Source organism: Bactrocera oleae, chromosome 2 (genome assembly GCF_042242935.1).
Source record: "Bactrocera oleae isolate idBacOlea1 chromosome 2, idBacOlea1, whole genome shotgun sequence".
Taxonomy (NCBI): Eukaryota; Metazoa; Arthropoda; class Insecta; order Diptera; family Tephritidae; genus Bactrocera; species Bactrocera oleae.
Window position 1 is genome coordinate 24,855,000 of NC_091536.1, and position 22,908 is coordinate 24,877,907.

The window sequence follows — 22,908 nt, forward strand, 5'->3', positions numbered from 1 at the left end:
TGAAACAAACAAAACTAGAATTGTAAAATCAAAACAAAAGAATGCAAAAAGTAACTGAAAGCAAAAAATAAAAAAATCACAAATATATTTACATTGCCATAAAGAAATATATATTTTTATGATTCATTAGAAAATTATGCTAATAAAAGTTATTTAACCCAGTTCTTATTCATAAGTTTATTCTGTTCCGTCCATATACTACGATAATGAAATTAATAGTAAGAATTAACTAAAATACAAATAATAAATAAAAAATAATTAACTTATGAATAAGAAATCGCATTAAATATTTTTTTTTACGAATTTTGCGGATAAGCAAATTAAAACTGCTTATTTAATTTTTTTATCAACATCAACGATTTCTCAATTACCTTGCATTTGAAACCACTTCGGTAATAATTTGTTTATTTTTTTTTCTTCCCAGGAATTGTATAGTTTTAAGCTCTAAACAATTAGCATTTCCTTTAATTTAGGTTAGCTAAAGCTTCATACAAATTTTTACACTCAAATGCAGCGCCTATAAACTATTAAAGGCTTAACTTCGGTTGGCACAAATTCAAAGCAAACAGATTGTGTTGGTTTTGTAAACATTTAAATTTCTAAAAATGTAAATCTTACATATATATATTATATACATACTTTTATGAAGATGTATGAAATACATGCACACATATCAGGCCCGGCTGGAACCAGGTTTTATCACGCCACTTTGTCACACCCGTCATGTTTGTTCTTTTCGTTAACTCTGCCACCCGAGTGTGTTTCCTGGAAACTCTTACAACATCTTAAATCGTCGCTCGCCTTTTGTGTCTTCAAAATCATTTTATGCCAAAGAAAACAGTTGCTAACCAAAATTGTCTATGAATGGAAATAAATCCAGTGCAGTACAATCCATGCTTGTGTGAGTGTGTGTGCAACGTGCTTGCCTAATGTTTTGCCGCTTCTGGGTCACACCGATAGTAGATGTGTATAGCTTTGTGTGTTACATACCGGAAAGAAAGCTAATTGTTACGCACGTAATTTCAAGGAAGACCGGTCACTTGGACCTTGTACTGACCGCACAGTTACGAGCAAATACGAGTACCATAGAAGTGTACAAACATACGAGCTACAAGTAGTAACAACCTTGTTGACACAGTGATGGGTGTTCTGCCAAGTGTGAATTGGGTATTTGGTGTGTGGGAAAGTGCTAATAGACTGTTTGAGACTTCGAGTGCCTTTTTTGTTAGAATTTTGACATGTACATAAATATATGTTGTAAGTCTAAGTTAAATTGTAAACAAATAATTCACGAATTAATTTGAATTTTTGTTTATTTCTTATTTACAGTTACGGCAGCCCATATAACATGAGCGCTGAATAAAAGAAAAACAGGTAAGAAATAACATTTCATGTGCTTTTTTAGCATTCATTATGCTCTACCTTCATAAAGTATTTATGGTAACATCAACTCGAGTTTGGGCTGTTAGCAAAAGGGGTTAAATCCGCTTTTAACATTATATTTACTCTTCGAAATAAAAATAAAGCTTGGCCTCATTGGAAACTTGAGTTTGGTCTATATATCAACCTCATTGGAAACTTGAGTTTGGTCTATATATCAACCTGTTCGTAATTAAGTTACTTGAAAGTACTGATTTGGAAGTATATTAATATATACATATATCTTTTACAATGTGGAAATGAACTCATATAAGATTATTACGAGAGTGCATTACAAACCCATATATAATGTGAGGAAACAATTTTTTACCAGAGTTCATAAGACCTCCTGGAGAATACATCTAAATAAGTATGTGCTAAGCCCATTCTCATTGCTGGAATTTCGTAATTTAGTATGAATGTGATTCCAAATTGTGCACACTTAGATTTCATAACAAAAAGTTCAGAAATTCCATGGCACCACAGAAACAGTTTTTACCCGCTAATACCACACAACACAGAGGCGAATGTGGTTGACTATTCCTATATACCTTTATACGTGCCTACTCACTTGCGCTCAGGTAGTTGCGTATAGAAATAGATTGTTGCCTTCGCGGGTCATGGTTGATTTTACAACTGAAATTACAATACTCATGCGCTTTGCACTCGACTCCAGTGCCCGAGGGATTGGCTTCTATTGTGTGCGTGTATGTGTGTGTCTTGTGGAAGTCATTGAGACTGAAACCGCAAATTTACTTAATTTACTTAGTAAGTTGGCGGAGGCAGAGGAAAAAGTGGCGGAGGTAACCATCAGCAATCAGTGTAAGAAATGTTTTATTATTGTTTTTGGTGGGGCTCCATGACGTTGGCGAACGCATGAAAAGTGAACTCCGGACGCGCATGACTTTTATATTGGCAAAGGGCGTGAATATTTAAAATTAACAATGTACACATATTTCTATGCATGTGTATTTGCATACAAACATACACACGTGTCTATAGTACACCTAAATACAAAAAAACGTATATATATATTACATATATACTACAATGTATGAATGTTTGTTTTATTGTTATGAAGTGTCGTGGAGGAAGTACAAAAGTAGCAGTAACTTGCGACTTCTTTGCTGGCTATTAGCGACAGAGGTGCCAGATTTTCATTCTTAATTTTATTAAATGAATTTATGAGCGAACAAATTTTTGGAGACGCATTTGGTCCATAATTACCCTTATGTTTATTTAAACACATATATAATAGTACAGAACGCATCGAGCTCTAGTATGACCATCGTGATCTTAAAAGGCGCATTTATTTCATTTTCAGCAAATAATTATAAATAAAGAAATCGCGAGAATATCTTATTGTGCAACAAACAACAACAACAATGCGGAAATTTCTGCTTATTTTACCTTCAATACGTCTTTAAACAGATTATACAAGTATATTATATAATCGAATCGTAGTAAGTAAATACTTGTCTGAGGAGTTTTCCTCTTTAAAATTCTTCGAGTAGTTCTCAGCTAGCGATAGTATCGAGGTGGGCGCTGAGTTCTACTAATACTTTAGTTCTTCAAGCATGGTATTTGGCTGGCAGTGTCGGCTCAAAGTGAGAGATATTTGCTTAGACGCCGTGGGTTCTTCGGAAACAATCGTAATATTGAGAAAGTATAATTCAGAAACGCAGTACTGACATTATTTCTCGAATTTCGTTAAGTAAGATGAAAGGTTTGCTGTAACTGATCCCAAAAGATGTTTATGTAATGCTTGAAGATTGGTGTAGCAGAAGATCTCTAAACAATTCGCAAACATTTTCCTTTTTAAACTTATCTGGCAACGCTATTTCCACTTGATCGGAGTTTTAAGATTTTCATCGGCCTATGAGATTTTCGCTGTCATTCCTTAGTTCCTTAATTTCTTTTTGGTAACAAAACCTCTAAAATAGTTGGTTAAGGTTTTTAAATTCATTTCGTACTCTCATTCTTTACTGTCGCACTGACCATTAACATTTTTTTATTTGTTGTTATTTACATGGCCCTTTTCTCGCTGCGGTTACGGTAAATATCCGCCAGACTAAAAATAATCAAAAAACATGAAATGCTTATGAAATTCCCACGCATATTGTAAACTTGACTCCCTGCTTTTACATACGAAGAATAATGAACTCTAATAATATTTCCAACACAAATGTAACAATTGTCACGAATAAAATTCCGCCTCAGGAGAAATATTGTTTGATATAGCTTACACGCATACATATACTCATCTACATAACACACACACATTTTTGCCTTTTTGTTGCCCCTCAATTCTGCTTCTTGCTTTGTTCCCCGAATGTTTAAAGACCAGTAGCAGCTCAACCACTTAGCGGCTGTTTTGCTTCACTCGTTGTATTTGCTCTTCTGCACTCTATTTAGTTTCGGGCTTCGTTGTCTCGTTCTTCTTGCCATTTAACTTAAATAGTTAGACATGGTTCTTCGTAGAGCCGACACTCAAGAGTTTGTTGCGCGTTTTCGCAGAAATTCTTTGCGCTACTGCATTTAGCAGCCACTTCACTAGTCGCCACGCCATGCCACTCCACAACACTACACTCTACTTCACTGCATTATAGCCGCGCTACAGATACACACACACACACACGAATATAAAGCTTCAAGTACGTCTTTTACTCCTCTTCGCCTCACTCTAGGTCCCCGAGCCTTCCTCAGTCGTCTGTCAACAAACTGCTCACCATAGTTAAGGCCGCTCACCACATCAGCGTTGTCTCCCAGCGTTGGCATGCCATCTTTAGCGCATTTCCAGCACTTCAATACGCTTGAGTTTCCAGTTGCTACACGTTTTTGCCGCGAGCTCCATCAACCCCAGAACTCTAATTGCGTGTTAACATAATAAGTGCTAGAAATTATTAGGAGCACTGTTTCGTAGAGTGCAGCGAGGATCGGACTTTACGTATGCCTACCACAGGTGGCCCTTGAAAAGCCATGCTTCCTAAATTCTGCACCTACGTCTCCTCGCCTCTCGCCCTTGTTAGGTCATACATATGTATGCTTGTAAGTGCTTCATCAGAAAGAAGTAAATAGCTCGATATCTACCACCTTTTCCCGTTGACATTACACACACCACCACATACACGTCCCTGCGCGTTCTATTCATTACGCTAGCGCCATCGTTCAACCGGTTGACCGCCAGCCTATCGGTTCGTAAGTCACTTTGTGCTCGCGTGCGTAATAGTTTAGTGTCATCGATCGGTGTGTAGCTGTTGAAGTTGTTGTAAAAGAAGCTACCGGTTGGCGATTGAAAAAAGAAAACACATTTTGACCTTGTTTCGGGAGAATCCAATAAATAGATAGAGTGGTTACAGATAACCAAGTGGAAAGTGCGTGCGAGTGTCGGTTTTTCTCAAATTAATTTATGTAGGCCTTCTCGTGGACGTTGCTGAGATTTCTAAGCGATTTTATTTTAAATTTTGTTGCTTTTTGTGCTTAATGTTCTAACACAGTTTTTTTGATTTTTGATTACTCAAAAATGCCAGTTTCAGTGGAATTTGCTATGAGTTTTACAAACACGAAGATGAAATGTGTAATATTTTCGCTCTTGAAGTGTGGAAATATGTAATACAAAATTGAGGTTCACATTCCCGTATTTGATAAAATAAAAAGGAAAGAAAAGTTGCTGCTCTTGTATGAGGAATACAGGAAATGAAATGAGTTAAATCTGATTAACCAATGAAAGTATTCTGGGAAGTTATAGGATATTAACTTTTGTGATGTTTATTTTTACTAAAGTTCACTAGGTGGCGCTGTGATACAATCTCAGTATTTTAGTGGTTCTTAAATCGACTTGTTCAAATAAAGGCTTAATCCTAGATATGTTGTAGTTTGAGAACTTAAGAGCTCTACAGATAGACAATGGTTTTTGGTTTTGCTCTTTGAAAGTTTTGCTTAATTTGGTGAATCACTGCGTTATTAAGCAAAATATCAGAAGGACTATTAGCTGAAAATAGAAGTAAATGGAAAGATATGATCAGCTAAATAAATAATGCATATCTTGAAAGGAGAATGAAGTTGGATTGAATTTGAGCGCGCTGTTTCAGAGATATTTCGGGAAACAATTAAGTCGATTTTGCATTCAGATACAATAGCATAGACGCTGTACTTTCAGAATCGAATCATATATGTACATATATTTGAAATAAATCCTATTTCATAAAAAGTAATTAGGAGATATTCTATAAATTATCGAAATAAGTCAAGCAAAAAGTTTCTGAGGTAAATATTCCATTGATCCATTAAATCCACTCCATGTAACATTTATTTTCATACATAGATTTGAGTAACAGTTGCTGTCCAATAAAAGACCTTGAAATCCATTTCATCAGATGTTCGAATATAAATTGTAAAAAAAAACTTTTAAAAATGCTTCAAAGAATCAGAATCTCCTACGATCTCCCATAAGATTTTTCGCGTGGCAGAGAAACAATAGATTACGCGAAAAACTAATAAGACTTAAAACAGAACTGATGAACTACGCAATGAATCCACAAATAGCTCCGAGACAATAGATTTTATTTTTATTTCGAAATTTAGATTCTTCTTTTTTGTCAGGTTTAAGTATAACCACAGAGTGAGTCACGCGAACAATGCTATGGATCGATGAATATAAAAAACATACAAAGCGGACAAAATTGAACGAGGTAAACATATACACACGCATACGTACATACATACTTAAGCACGTACTTACATACGCGTGAGCTTGCAAAATTTGTTTAACAAATTAATGCGTTGAGTGAGTAAGATGAGTGTGAAGCGCAAAAAGAAAACCAAACCAAGAAAATAAAAGTAAAAAGAGCTATGCAAAAACCAAAAAGACGCTGCAGTGTTTGTTTTCTTTAAAATAAAATAATAAAAAAACATTGAAACATTTAGCCCACAAAGTGAGCGTAAAATTTGCAAACAATCGGCGCAAAACGGCGACACACGCCAAGCAGCAGCACACATATGTACATACGCAAACAATAACAAATCTAGAGTCGCAGAACAGCTGAAAATAAAGCACAACAAGAATGGCAAAAAGGCTTTTACGCCAAAAGCTACTGTCAATGTCAAAGAAAGGCCAGAAGCGACTGCAAAAATTAAAACATGAAATATGCAAACACAACAAAAACAACATGAAAATAAAAACATAAAACTTATATGTACCAAAGGCGAAGCGGCGCAAAACAAGCCGCTGGTGACCTAACGGCAGTATGGAAGAAAAAAATGACATAAAAAAGTGAAAAAATAAATAAAGTAACATAACTGAAAAAGCTTAAAGAAAATAACAAGCAAGCAAGGCATGAGTAATGCGCGACGAGCCTGAGTGTGGGCGTCTTATAGGTAGAATTAAAAAGATTATTAAGCACAAAATAAAGTTGGCGAAGCAAATGCAAGCAACCTAAAGCAAAAATAATATACTTGGAAAATAAAATATTGTATTTTTAAGCCAGCCGAACGAAGGTGAGGAGCTTGAAAACATAAAATATTTGAATGTGCTGACACATCGAGAAATAGAGTAAATAAAGTGAACCAAAATTAAAAAATATATATGTACAATGCAAATACTGTGCACTGTAGCGATTAATAAAGCATTTCGGTAGCAGAAAAGAATAATAAGAATAAAGAATTATTAAAAAAATATTGAAAAAACAACATTTATTTATGACATGAATATGAAAAATTAAAAAATTAAAAATGTGTTGGCGGTTACAAAATTGCAAAGTCATATTTAAGAACACTTAAACTTGCCGTCTCATACATACGTACCGTATGACGTATATCACGTTACCTCACAAACAAATTTTAATATATTATATTTTTATTAATTAACTAACAAATCACTCATCAATTGCCATCCCACTTGGAGGAAGAAATCGGGTGAAAACTTGTTCTAGTCCCTATATACTCGTAACTAATCACAGGATTTTCAAACATCCGGTTGATTTTATTCTATATACATATGATTTGTTGGTGATGGCATGTGAGATAACTTAATGAAATTCAGGAAGCATTTTATTCTGTATTGCCAAAAGTAGATCAAATCGGGTCAATACTACCACTACCTCTCATATTCCTAATATAAGATTTTCAAACTTCCGTTGGCCTTACGCCAATCAGCCAATAAGTAGGATATCTTAGCAAAATTAACTGAACTAAAAATATTGTATAATATTGTATATAACAAAAATTTGCCGAACATATCGTTCAATGTGTGAGTTATACTTGTATGTAGTATTTATAAAATTGCTTGAAAATATGATCTAAATATACCTCAGCAATGTCAAAACTAACTCAATCAGCCCATCCATTGCTTTGTCCCCAATATAGCCTCTATAATAATTCCCGACTTTCCACCTGACAAAATGTGTGAACAAGTTTTCTTAAAAATTGTGTGGGAATAAAAATGAAATTTGTCTAGACTTTAGTGGAAGTGTTGATATTCAAACGGAACCATGATGGCCATTTGGCCGACATCTTGTTGGAATCATAAATGACATAAAATTATCTGCATAACAAAAAATCCCATCCCATGTTGACTAAATTTGAATGTTTTATTTCATTTTAACACCACGCCATCCTTGTTGGTAAACCCTTTAATTATTTTGATAAGGCTTAATGCTCAGATACAATTAAAGAGTTTTTACAGAGGCGGCATTTTATTTATTATTACTTTTATGTTTAAATAAAAGAACATTTTTTGTGACGTAACTATAACAGTTAGACATATGCTGTCGCGACAATTTTTGTAGATAATTATGTGTTCTGCAAAGTCGTAGTACATTATTTTGTTCTACATACATATAATCAATAGTATGCGCACAATATTGAAGGGCACAATAGCCCATAGGTCGCGGTGCATACCTCAAAATTAATCTATTTGCGAGCTATGTAAGGCATTTTTAGGTCCTTTTTTACACCTTTAGTTACATTATTGGCGTTTTAGTAAGGATTAGACTAAAATCACTCACCGAAAAGAGTGTATCTTCCCAACGGTAAATGAAATCCTTTCTATGCAATTCAAACAAACAAACAATCAAATATTTCCTCTTTATAATATAATATTAGTATTGATAATCATGATACGAGGTCGTTTGATAAATATCCGATTTTTTAACACAAAAATATTTTTTTTTTGATAAAAGTGCTTCTTGCACTTGATGAGACTTTTGCAATGTGTTTGTTGTTGGTATTGATTGACTTTTAAGCGTCGCAATCGAAGCGATTTTATTCTGTAATGCTGTTTTGGGAACAAAAACCGTTTTCCAGTCTCTTGCATACTCAAAGGTTAGTGTTCTTTATTTTCGTATTTGTGTGCATGGGTGTGTGTAACATTTTTGTCTCCACTCTACCGCATAACCGAAACACCAATGCTGGACTAGCCAATGTTGCTGCATTATCAGACAATATATGCACGCAGAAAGGGTTCCCCTTCAGCAGCCGCTTTGTCTTCTCTCAACCGCACACATACACACTCCGAACTTTTGTTGTTATTATGATTTTTCTTGTTTTATTTTGGTCTTTGGTCTACTGCTGTTTTGCCGGTTTCTTGGTTAGTCATGACCTTATTCCGTAGGCATTGTGACTTCCTTCGATGCTGACATACATAGATGCTCGCCTCATCGCGTTCATACATACATACATATATGTACATGTGTGTATGCATATAGCCAGATGCACATAATTGGTGATGCATTATTCAGTTGGTCTTCAGTTATGTTGCGAAGCTATTCATGAAACCACAACAGAGACAATTTAAATGGCAAAAAACGCTGAAAAAGAGCAAGAAAATGAGCAAATGAATGAATGAAGCGACTAATTTGGTGGTTAAGAGCAGCACTTAAGACATTTTGGTATGCACACAGCTATACATAAGAATATATAAAAAGTGCCACATACATTTGTACAAGTATCTATGAATGTGCATGTGTTGTTCCGAAAGGTGTCGTTGCGGTTGCAATTTTTCGCGTCTCCGGATGCTACTCAGTTTTCAGCACTTAGCGGTTCGCCTGACACATATAATAAATATATGTATGTATATGTATGTACATATGCAAGTATGTGACTATGTAATATCTGAAGATGAAGTAATATCTCTATATTTGGAACTGTTTACATCACCTTGTTGGTATTGTTTTTGGGGAACTGTATAAATAAATTATTGCTATACAATTGCATTTTATTATTTTAATTTCGTAACGGTGAATAATTGACTTGTTCGAAAAACTTGAATTATATATATATAATACATATATACCATATGCATCAATAATTGCATATTTATGGTTTTTTATTTAATTTTTCCATTTCAGTTGTTAATTCCTGCCTAAAATGGCAGTTGTACTTGCCTGACTGCATTCACTTGTCCGAAAAATATTCACTCCTTTATTCATTTATCAAAATCTTATTTTGCACACACACACACAAACACACTTGTTTATTGCATTTTTCATTTCCAAGTCATTGTTCGTTCGCTTGGCGGCATTGCTACGTTATACAAATTACAAGTGATTAATATATCATCAACAAGATGAGTATATACATACAAGTATATATGTATATATGTATGTGTCTTGGCTATTGAAGCAGAGTTGCTGTCATGCAGTTTTGTAAAAGTTGTGGTAGCACCTTTTTGGTTTTCGGCACAGTTGATTGAGCTTTACAGGAAGTTCCGTAACTTGAGCGGAAGTGTCCTTCATATACATATTCGCCACACTGACCAAACGGTTACTGCTTTTTGTGAATCGACTCTCTTTAATATTGAACAGCTTTTCATAGTATTCAGTGGATACAGCACTATTTCCCAAATAAAATAGAACAGGTAATCGTCGTGATAAAAAAAAGATAATTACGCAAAATAAATATAATGCGGAAACGCAGAAATTATTCAAATTGTTAAACGGAATGTGTCGCACCCGCATTGTAACGCATTGGCATGTATAAAAGGTGTAGCGCTCCCTTGTGACCTGAAATTACGTCTTACTGACGATTTTAAATTCACACCTAAACAGCACGACAATTCACGGCTTTGGAAACTTGTCTTCGCCGGGATAGCTTTGCTAATTATTCAGACGAATACACGCAATGCACACGCCAAAATCTCAAACTCCCCAGGCGTTTTATAGACTTACACACGACTTCGTTTTTGCGTCTCATTTAAAATTCGAGCTCGTCAAAAATGGATTACCTTTGCCTTTAGGCACGTATTTTTTATTCGCCTGCATTGCGTGCGCTTAATGCGATTACAGTTTTGTGAAATGCCTACGCATGCGCACAAGGTCGTTTACCAACTCACTGCCAAACTGTCTGTCCAAATATCTCATAGCATTCGTATGCACTCTTGATAATGTCTGTCTGATTATGACTCTGTGTATTTCTTTCTACCATACGCCTGCAGTCCAACCAGTCGAAGGCTGAATCATTTTAAATTAACGTAGCGCATAAATTTTCTGGGACTGCAACTCATTTAATAAGACATTCGAAGGATTCGCGAAAGCGTGAATGATAACATGTATTTATGTGGGACGGCTCAAATTTCATAAAATCTGCTTACGGTACAATACCACGATTTCCGAAGAGTTCTCAAGTCGTAGCTTGTCTAATCTATCTTATAAAGGATAATTAAAGGGACATTGAATAGTATACCAATAGAATACGACTTAATACACACATTTTACATATTTCGTTTTGGAATCAAGAACAATTTATTTAACTTTGACTCTAAGCTCTTATTTTAAGACAGTTTGGTAGTCCTGCTATAACATTGTTGCTGGCCATCAACGAATGCTCAGCTCGCATGTACAACATGTGTGGAGGCCATTGCTAGCCCTGTGACAAAATACATTTCCGCTTGCTGGCTCCTCTTTTAGGGCACACGCAACTGAAATGCGTACGCTTACTACATTTTACCTTTATACCATAAGCAACACGCTGTTCCAACGTTGTTGCTGCTGACGAACATCACTTTGACAGCGACTCATGTTACAATCTATAAACTCATAAATATGGCATTTTACACCTAAATGGCCATATATGCCTGTGTGCGCGTCGACGATCAACGAGTGCTCATTGAGCGCTGGCCAACACCGCCAAATCAGCAACAATCACAACGGACTTTGATGGCGCACGGAGTTGAAGTGTCTCTTCTTTGCCTTAATATTTTGTATTTTTTTCCTCACAGAGTTGCATGTGCGCCCTGCACGAGTGTGTGTGTTTGCAAACTTCCGGTTGACAATATTAATGACAGCCAATTTGAGTTTTTGCTTGGAAACAAGCACACGCACACATGCGGAGCGGTCCATCAAGCAACTGCTGATGTTCAACAACTTTGACAATTTTATGTTGCTGCGCTGATATGTTGAAAGCGAAAAGGGCTCTCGTATGCAAATAACAATAACAACAACAAATTACAGGAATAAAACGAATTCTAGGAATATGCATTTTTTGTTCTTGAGTGTGTTTGTTGTCACTCATGCGGCACAGGCGTCGTGTGTGAGCTTGCCGCACTTATTTATTTTGTTTGGATTTTGTTTTTCGCTGAGCATTTACGTACTTTAGTGCCTCATTCGCTACAAATTGCTGCTGCTGGGCCCTTTTAATTGAATACCCACTAAATTTGCGTCGAAGACGCTTCGCTAAAACTTGTCGTAAATTTGTGACAGCAACAACAACAATAGCAATAAATGCATAATACGAAATTTAATAGCAAAACACCAACAACATTGCTGAGCAAATGACCTGGCATTGGCTCACAACAGCTGGCCTTTGCGTTTTAGCATTGCCTTGGAATTTACGACAAACAACAAATGAACATTTATTGCCGTTATAATTTTTTCTTTTTAATCGACGATTGCGTCCAAGCGCCAATGCATATACCCATACATATACACCAATGTAGAAAATGGCTAATTGGTTTTAGTATTCCTTTAACTTTTCCACAATTTTTATAACCGTTCTAATAACTGCACTTTTATTGTCAATAATTATTGATTATTTTCTTTAACGCTCTGTGTTTGTTTCTGCCACTTTTTATACTCTCAAATTTTATTTTAATATTCATAAGTACATGTATGTGTGTCGCAAAATTCGATATCATAGACTTAGGTAACTTTATTGCGAATTTATTAAAGCTGTCCGCAATAATTGTCACTTCTTGCCATTTTAAGCAATAAATAAAGTGATTTTTATATGCACATTCTCATATACACACGTATAAATACACATATGTATGTATGTGTGCATGAAGTAAAAATGAACTTAGCTTTTAATGTGACAGGGTAGCCATAACTTCATAATTTTATTTCATACAAAATTTTGCTAGCTAAGATTTGGAGGTTATGTTTACCGGCAATTTGAAGTTAACTTTCTTATGATATGCCTATTATGACTTCAGAATAACTGTAAAAAATAATATCAATCAAAGCTTAGGTTCATCTGTGTAAAAATCATAATTTTATTTGTACCATAATATATTTATGCTGCTTTAAACAAATTTTGTCCTCGCTTCATGTATACATTTATGCATGTAATGTTTATGGATCGCAATTTTTTGGTGGCCAATATTTATTTGAAAAAGTGGACAATACCGTCAGTACTTCGTAACTGTTCATTCGAAATACACATTTGTGATTTCTCTTCAGCTTCATTATTTCTTATTTATTATTTATTTAACTTTAGAGCAAGACGTCTTCAGTATATAACAGCTGTTATCAGCTTTTACAAAATTTTTTACTTGAGGGATTTAGTTTGTATGTTCGTATTACTTACTGAAACTTAAATTAAAATTTTCATTGACTGGGGAAAACTCTATCCATTTCTGAATTAGCTGCTAGTTTTGCTCAACTCATTGTCGGATTTTGGATATATCGGGATCGCGAAATTTTTTTTGACCTTTCTAAGTTTAACAGCCCACTATTAAGATTTAGCGATTCAAACAAACTCTGAGATACCCGTTCAAACCCGTACGTCCAAGCACACGCGGGCATTTCTTTTGGAGCGGCAATAAATTTCTCGCGCTTCTTGACATTGGATGAACTTTTTTGAAGACATGTGAAGCCTTTGCTGCCATTAATACGCCGACATGTGTTGTTTATGTTCCTTTCCACAACGTAATGGTAACGGAATGTAGTGATGCCCTCCGTGCTCGACGCTGACTGGAGGATTATAACGGCCAAAGTAATAAGAAGAAAATAAAAGATGTGGAAATTCAAGACACAACAACAATAAGAAGCATAAAAGGCTAACGAGCCCGCTAACGCCTACGAAGTGCAGAAACAAAAACAAGAAATAGAAACTTTGAAACTTTGTGGTATCGAAGCTTGTGCGAAGAAACATATGCGGTCGTATATTTTATTTGATTTTGGCCAAATGTGCCGACAACATCGGCACAATGCATCGCTGCTGCTGTGTTGCGGAAACCCCCACAAAAACTGAAAAACACGGGGAGAGGGCGGCGGACGGTTGGTTGGCGCGCGAAAGTTACGGCACATACGGGCGAAAATTCAAGCGCAATGCCACAAACCAAAGCAAAGTTATGGCGCAAGGCTACACAGGCAACAACAACGAAATGACGCGCCAGCGAATGTTTCTGATACGAGCGCGTTGTGAGCCTTAGCAATCTCGGCAGCAAAAGCGTGTTATTGTTGTTTGGCCTTATGCAGGCGTGCGCCAAATCACATCGATACATGCGAGCTATTTGCAGAATTTATGATAAATGTGTCAAATATCTCAACTATTTGTAATCATAAATGAAAATTGCACAGCAACAAGCTGACGCCGTCATTGTTGCAACAACAAGAGCACAAGTAGTTTTGGTTTTCCAATTCACATCGCTGCCGAGACTTGTAGTTCGCCTCCAAAACAGCAACCGCCGCGCGACTGTCTGACAGCTCGCTGTGCAGCTGCGCGTACACGAGCCGACCGCCAACGACAATTGACAGCCGCCAACGAAAGAGTTGGGGATTTTCTGGAGCAGAAATGGCGAAAAGGTCGGGTGAAATTCGACTCAGCGCAACAACAACATGTATGTACGTATGTATTTATGTTGGCAATATGTGGCATAGTAGAAAATGTTATTAGTTCCTGATGGTCGTGACATCGGCTGAAGCGGCGGCGGCAATTTTATTGATAGCGACAGAAATGTGTCACGCGCATTTGGGTTGGGCGCCTGTGGCATGATGCAAATGAAATGTTGCACATACACACGCACGCATCAGACTGTGATCGCTTGCTAATGGATATTCGCTTAGCGGCGCAACAACAACACCAACAACATCGATTGCCCCTTTGATGGCGCTCACCTCCTGCTGCCCACATTCTTTCACTGCACATGGTTTCATATGGGTATGTGTGTTCGTCATTATGTGCGCTTCATTGCCACAAATTTGCTATAAATTATATTTTCTCTTAATCAACTGTCGGAAATTATTCAGATTCAAATTTCTTTCGCGCGCGCTCTATTTAAGTGCTGCATTTGCTGTTGTTTGTTCTAGTGTTTCTTTGGAAAGTATTTTTTAGAAAGTGTAGCATTGGCTTATTTGTGTAGGTGTCAGCTTGATGAATCAAAAACAGTGCAGCTGCCAGTAGATTCCACACGATATACATACATATATAGCGAATAACCCTCTAAAACATTAATACATATTTGTACATTTAGTGACCATGGTTGCCATATTGCGCAATACATTGTCTGTGACTGTACGTTCCTGTATGATGCATTTCTTTATGCTTTTTAGAGTTTCAAACTCCATTAGACATAAATTACGACATGCTGTCAGTTGTAAGAGATATAATGAAACCGATGCCGTTATCCAGATGGATAACGGAAATATTTGCAAATTCCGAGATGGAAATTCCGAAAAGAAGTACAATAAATTCCGCACAAAAGTAAAGGTATTGGCACTCATATGTTAGTTTTTTAATTACGGTATGTATGTATTAAGTATTTATAGAAATAATTTTTTATATACATTTGGCCAGTGAATTTGTATATTTTTTAAGCAAAATCTTTGCCATAAACAAATCATTCTCTGATAATATTTCATGTAAACAGTTTCACACTAAAAGGGCTAATTAAAATGCGCAATCATGGTATATTAAATTTATAATAAGCTGAGAAAAAATACTAATCGGTATTAACAATGCAAATATGCGAAAACAAAAACGAATTACTCAAGCAATTTGTATGAGTGCTTGTGCCCCTGGCACCGATAAATAAAAGCTGAGTGCTGAGCCACAGAGAAAAGTGTGTTATACATGGAAAACAACAAAAAAGACTTTGAAAATATTATAACAACGCTATAAAAAATAAAGTGGGCAATTAATTAGTTACTGCGCCTGGTTGTATGCTTCATACGCCGCCTGCAGTTGGTAAACTATGGAAATAATTGTGTATGTGTGTTTAATTTCGCACAAAACGAATATACTAAAATAAAAATGAAATGCGTGCTACATGAAACTAATTATGCAACAAATGCATTCAGATACCAGCCATAAACAATACTCACAACACAACTAAAATATCAAATGAGGAAGAGCACACAGTAAAATGGCAATAAGTCAAGAAGAAGAAAACATAATTAAATTATGATTGCGCTTTGATTGACGTAGGAGAAAGGAAGTTGAGGCAACGCAATGCGGCAGCGCCACAACCAGAGCAACAATGGCGAGAGCAAACGTCCATAAAACAATACTGGGAATCGCCTCCGTACAACAAATGCCGTTGCCAAGTACTTTACATACACAAAGAGACGCGCGTCCAGAGTTATATTTGCATACATATATGTGCATACATGTCTGTTGCATGTGTATTTTATGGTGATATGTTTGTCTACACATTAAAGGCGATATCAGCGCAACTGACAACATCAAAGTGACTTCGAAAATCCCCTAGCAACATGCCGCCATATGCGGCAGTAACATGTCTGAGCAACATAAAAACAAAAAGAAAGTGAATACCAACAAATATTAAAATTAAGTTCATCACTAAAAGCTTTGTTTCGTTTTAATTGAGTTGTGTTTTTGTTGCTGTTGTGCGGGTGTTGCCTTCTATTGCTCTCACTTGGGGAAAGAGTCCAGTTGATGCACCAGAGCGGATACCCAGCAGCAATATCACTTATAGCTGTTGGAATAATGTTATTTCAATTGAATTTTCTAACCAAAGAATACTTCAGAGAATTGCAATTTATAAAGTTGACCGTATAAAGTTGTATTAAGAAGAATCCTAAAACTTCTAGAAACTGTTTCAATTTAAACAAAACAGCAAATGGTCAACTTACTTTGAAAATTCCTTAAAGGTCAAACTTTTGGTCTTCATAAGAAAGTATATCCATTTCACTGTAAAGAAATACAAAGTCTTCAAATTCCAGTTAATGAGTTTTTAAATATTATATAGAGCGCTCTCTTGAGCCGAACGAGTGATTAGTGAATATACTCATTACTTTTTACTTACCAAAAAATATTTACCACAGAGATCACAATTCCAATGGGTAGTTGACCTGATTTCGTGTAATGCAAGCTATGTCTACTGCTCGCAATTGAGCCAGAATTTCAAATATGGTGACCCCTAGTGATCCGATCTCAGAGTTGATGTTGTAAGGCTAGACGAAATTGGAGAACATCCATCGGATTACTTAAAACATTTGTTGTTTGACTTTTCAGAATAAGTCCACTTCGGATAACTTCCGTTTCGCCATTTTTGATTTTGACTATATAAAAGCCAAGCTTACACCAAGCTTGACTGCCGTTAGACGTTGCTTTTTCGGGTGTAACTAAATATACCAACTTTGTAGTTTTTGTAATACAAATAAAGGAAACACGTTAAGGTTACACAATCTCGCCGAGAAGTACGCTATGATGCTTGCAATTTATCCAATAGTCATAAGATCTTAACACCGTTAAAACTACGTCTTCAAATCACGCCAAGGGGATATATGTATCAAAAAAGAGCACATTGACTTTTCTTCGTTGCTGTGTAACGGATCGTCCGATATTCGTACGAAAATAAAAGGAGAGGCGCATGCGAATATATACTTGTACATATGTATGTAGTGTGGTGTCCACACTTTTAAGGTGAAAAATCGATTGAAGTTCAAATTCATGACTCAATCCATTATGTAACAGTGGAAGCAAATTGAAGCGCCTAAATAAACAAATGAGCAGGAAAGCCAATGAAATGAAAAATAAACGTGTTTCCAAATATTGTAGAAATCAATTAACTAATGCAAGTAAACATCGCTCATCAGCAACGCCACACAATCGCCGGGGTCGATTATGAGCGGACAAGTGTAGCAGCAAACAGCAGAGGCAAGAAACCGTAACAACAACAATATTAGTATTACTTGCCAAAAAGGCCAATTACACAATTTATTATAAGCGCAAATTGATGATGCTTGCATTTATGTATGGGTGTGTGTGTGTGTGCACGCTGGCGTTGCCAAGTGTAATTAGATGGTAAAGGCGGAAGATCACGGCAACAAGATATTAAAATAACAGAAAATTGAATGCATCGTCACTGTAGTTAGCTGCTGCAACTACTTTTGTTTAGCAAAATCATAACAACAACAAGCACTGCCTCTTTCATGTCTATTTATATGGATGTGTACATCCTGTGCTCGCTGTTACAACATCATCATTAGTAGCAGCGCATAATGCACCGCTTGAATTGACATGTTTCACTTGGCCGCATGCAACCGCACAGACACACGTTTACAAATACACATATGGCCGATTTCATAACGCTCGCATGCGCATTTGATTAATTAATAAACATTTTAGTTTATATCGCAATTCTGTGATTAGATTTATTATCATTGCTCGTCGGTGTCGCCGTTGAAATGTCAGCAATATTTCGTTGAAGTGCCTTGCGGCTAACCCCTGCAGCTTCTTTCGTAATTATCAGTTACGCAATCAGTACGTTTGGCCACTCGTTCCTAGATTAGTCGGCAAATGGCATTAAATGTCATCGCGGTTCGGTAAAGTAATTTGTTTATGTGATATTTTTATCGATTTACGTAAAACTTGAGTGTTTGTGCGCCTATTTGAAGACCTGCTCAAGTCAAACCCAATTTGAGGTTATATTTTGTTGAAAATGATTTGCAAAAGTTGTGTAAGAAATTTTCTAAAATCTCAGTTGACAGACTAAACGCGCAGAGTGAACTTCCACGTTAGATAATCAATGCGAATTAATTTTTTCATAAGTATTTTCCATTATTTGTATGCTCGCAGTTATTTTTTTGCATTTATTACGATACTGAACGAGTTCTGAACCTTTAACTTTCCAACAGTGTTTAAAACTGATTATCCACAATTTTTGCCTAAATCTTTGCTATTTGCCTACTTCTACCGCTCTGTTTTCTGTTCAGCACTTCATTGTTCACTCCATTCCTTAATTTGTTCTTTGATATACCCACTTCTTAAGCGCATTTTGCCGCAATCGCCGTGTTGACTGGGAATATCAATTAACATTTTTAATTGCTCTTAGCCGCTCTCAGCTACTGTCTGTAGTCTTTTCGATCTATCCGGGTATCTGGCTAACCGATCAGTGTACAAATCAAGCTAACTATGAGTAACAAATTGAAAAAGATTTCCTAATGAATGTTAAAAGGGCTTAAGTCGACATTAGGTGCGATGGACGCTTTGGTTTCTAGTAAATATCTGGGCATAGCTTTTGTCGCTCTTTTATTGCAAGTTGAGGCTCCTGATGTCAATGTACTGTTCAAGATATAATACATCGCCGAGACGCGCTTAGATTGATCAGCAGAGCTCAAATTCGCTATCATCAACAAAAGTCGACTTGAGCTACTTTAACATATGAGTAAGCATACTTTTGCATAGTATTGTTGGTAATCTTCGACCGCCACGAAAAGAATACATTTGTGGTTCTCATTTTTTGTTGTCTACCCTCCAGATCTTCAAAGGTCAAGCAACTTTTAAACAACAACACTATATAGTTAAATATTCAAATTATCTGAAACATATGTACATACTCACACATATGCATGAACCAACATATGCATGTATTTGTATGAAGGATGTATGGATTCGCATATAATTGCAAAATACAATGTGTTACATAGGTTTTTAATTATTTGCATACCATAAGTCTTTCATGGGTTGCGCAACCGTTTGACAGCTCTTATGTCACTTGGGTCATTAACAAAGAATATGCGAATAATAAAACAGTCGGCTGCTAAGCCATTTTATTTTGTTTTTATTTGTTAATTTATTATTTGTTCGAATATTTTTGCCTTATAATTGTGTATTGTGTAGACATATGGATGTTTGTACATATGTAAAATGCAAATTAGCTTGCAAACATTTGGTGACAATCCGTGCTTGACTGCTTTACAGTTATTTTAATGACCCTAAAATTTGGCAAAATGCGGTGAAATTAAGCCAAAAAATAAATGCAAATGTCAAATGGAGGAAAAATATCTTAAAGTTAGTAATAAAATAGATTAGTGAGAAATCAACCGAAACGTACAAACCGCAATTTTCATATTAAAATATAGAATAAGTAAAAAATTTTCAAGTTCAATATTACTCTTACTTTACTCAAGAAATGGCTAATAAAGGCAAATAATTGCAGTGTCGTAGCAAATAATAGGTAAACAAGCGTAGTTTGCGAGATTTTGATTTTATGTTATGTTTTGGTATATTATTGTTAAGAGATGTTAGTATTTAAATACGTTGTAAATGTGTAGAGAAATATCTATGTCGAATCTATGTTTTTGTTATTGTAGGAAAACTTTTGGGTGTGCCACATATGTATGTAGAAGCGACAACAATGCCTTAAATATGAAACTTGATTAATGTCCACATTAAATTTCTTTGTCTCTAAACAATTCTACGACACCACATTTTTCTGCAGCGCCTAGCAGCAAATTGTTCTCAATGCCGATAATTAAATGCTTTATTTAAATTAAAATGATATATGAATATATAATTGTCAACAAGTATGAGACAGACGTTGTAGATTCAGAAAAACGTGAAAGAATACGATTTAATTCAGATAAAAGAAAATAAAATTGAAAAGAAAAACAACTTTGCCGAAACAACTGTTAATTATGTCACAGCAATTGCCAAAATTGTGACAGTTATATAAGAGCTGCTCAAATTTCAGCAAAAATTTTACAAGTATTTAAATGTCAGCCAGTGTGAAAGCAACAATTAATATGGCATGCCACATTCCCTACACAGCATATAGCGTCTTAGCTTATACAGGGTGTCTCAAAATCTCACGCAAGAGTTCAATTTGCTGCCACTTATGGTATGTATGTAGTAAAGTGTTGACAAACCAAAAAAAAAAAAAACCAATCGACAGCTGACAGTTTAGGCTTTGTAAAAATGGACGATAGAACAACTTGTCTTCATTATTGAACAATATTTCAAAAAATAATAAAAGCTTCGTCGCGGCAGTTTGAAAATTTCATATCATCAAAATCATCTTAAGCGATGAAGCAAATTTTCACCTTGATGGATTTGTTAATCGCCAAAATTGCCGCTTTTGAGGTTCTGAGAACCCACTTGTGATTGTCGAAAACAAATGCATCCACAACGAGTGGTGTGGATTTTGGGCTGAAGCCTTAAAAGCTGCATCAATGAAATTCAGTCACATTTAGCTGAATAGACATAGAAAGTTTCGACAAACGAGTGCCGTGGAGGCCAAATGCCCGATGTGTTATTCTATAACTAACACTACGTATATATATTGTGATTCAATAAAAAAATTACAATCGAAAGACTAAAAACTTTGTTTTCTATTTATTTCCAATCTTGCGTTAATTTTGAGACACCCTTTACATATATATACGCCGTAATGCATCGAAAATTGTGCTGAAATACACAAATTTCCTCTGCCAAGTTGTATTTCATTTTTCAGAAGTCCTTTCTACCAATTTTTATTCTACGAAACTCAAAGTCAAACAAGTTTAGAAGCGTATTCAAAAACAAGTATAGAAGGGCTAAGTTCGGATGTAACCGAACATTTTATACCCTCGCAAAGTCAAATGGTATACTCGTTTTAGATTTCTTTGTGGAACTTGCTACCTTGTTCTATGTTGACCGATATTTTCGGTAAAAAATCAACTATAGACAATGGGGTCGACTTAGACAATTTTTGGTCACAAGCTGGCATACTTTAAACGTATTAATTTTGCAAAGTTTTTACGCCGATATAATCATTGTTGCTTGATTTGCATACTGGAAAGTGAAAAAATCAGAAAGAATTTAAAATGGTGTTATATGGGAAATAGACGTGATTGTAATCCGATTTCGCTCATTTTCATACTATAATATATAAATATGGGAAGAATGTTATGTACCGAATTTTGTTGAAATCGGTTAAGCAGATCCAAATATATGGGGTTTCCCCTAAAAGTGGGCAGTGCCACGCCCACTGTCTAATTTTGAACGTGGTTCATATATATCATTATGGAAATTTATATTTTTTGATTAATGCCGTTTTGTGGGAGTGGCAGTGGTCCGAATACATCTATCTGCAATACCAACCGTCTTACGGTACCAAGAAACATGAGTAGCAAGTTTTATAAAGATATCTCAATTTTTACTCAAGTTACAGCTTGCATAGACGGACGGACGGACAGTCACCCGGATATCAACTCATCTCTTCATCCTGATCTTTTATATATATATAATATATAACCCTATATCTTACTCGATTGGCTTTAGGTGATACAAACAACCGTTAAGTGAACAAAACTATTATACTCTGTAGCAACAAGTTGCGAGAGTATAAAAATCTAAAATAACCCACTTTTTGTTGGTGTTGTTGCATAACTTAGCACACAGCTTTTAAATCATTTTCAAACTGCTCGTATTTTGCATATTTCATTAGTTAAGTTTATTTGTTACCACAATTTAGATTGCATTTTAATAAAAGGTTTGGATCGAGTTTTTATTAGTGTTTGCTACATATGTATGACTGTATACATACATAAATATAAGTATATGCATATGTAGGTAATTTGAAAGAATTCAAATGGTTTTCATTGAGAAATAAAAGCGTTTCAAGTTTTTTACCAGCAGATCGTTCAAGTCTACCATATTTATTGCTGTCATGAAAGTATTTCTGAATTTGGTTTTGGAATATATTATATTATATATCAGAAGGCCTTCAGAAAACCGGTTCAGTTTGGTGTAAAGTATATGAAGAGGAATAGCATTTGAAATAATAAATTAAAAGGTGTTGTTGTTGTAGCTAAGCGTTGTTGTTACAAATGGTTACTTTTAAATGGTCGTAAGATTTAATCGACACGTCAGACGCAGTTTTGTTACACACTACTCTTGGAAAAGTAGTGTATCTTGCTTATAGAGTCTAGGTTTATTTTGAAAACAATTTCATATTTCTATAAAGCTATCGACTTTGACAAAATTTTTGCTTTTGTTAGATTTTTAATCGAACTAATTTCTTTTTTTCTGTAGCAGTTTGGAGAGAAC

At 35.5% G+C, this 22,908-nt stretch overlaps 1 protein-coding gene across 7 annotated transcripts in view; it reads left to right on the forward strand.

Moving 5' to 3' along the window:
- Positions 1-22,908, forward strand: part of smash (smallish) — a 118,412-nt gene that overhangs the window by 29,247 nt on the left and 66,257 nt on the right. For 5 of the 7 annotated variants that reach the window (XM_070112847.1, XM_070112848.1, XM_070112841.1 and 2 more), the window contains exon 2: positions 1,330-1,374. The exons of 1 other annotated variant lie outside the window; for it this stretch is intronic. The gene's annotated coding sequence lies outside the window, so the exon portion shown is untranslated. Of the gene's footprint in view, positions 1-1,329; positions 1,375-6,208; positions 6,916-22,908 lie in introns of those variants that run through there. One more of the 7 variants, XM_070112845.1, reaches the window with a different exon arrangement.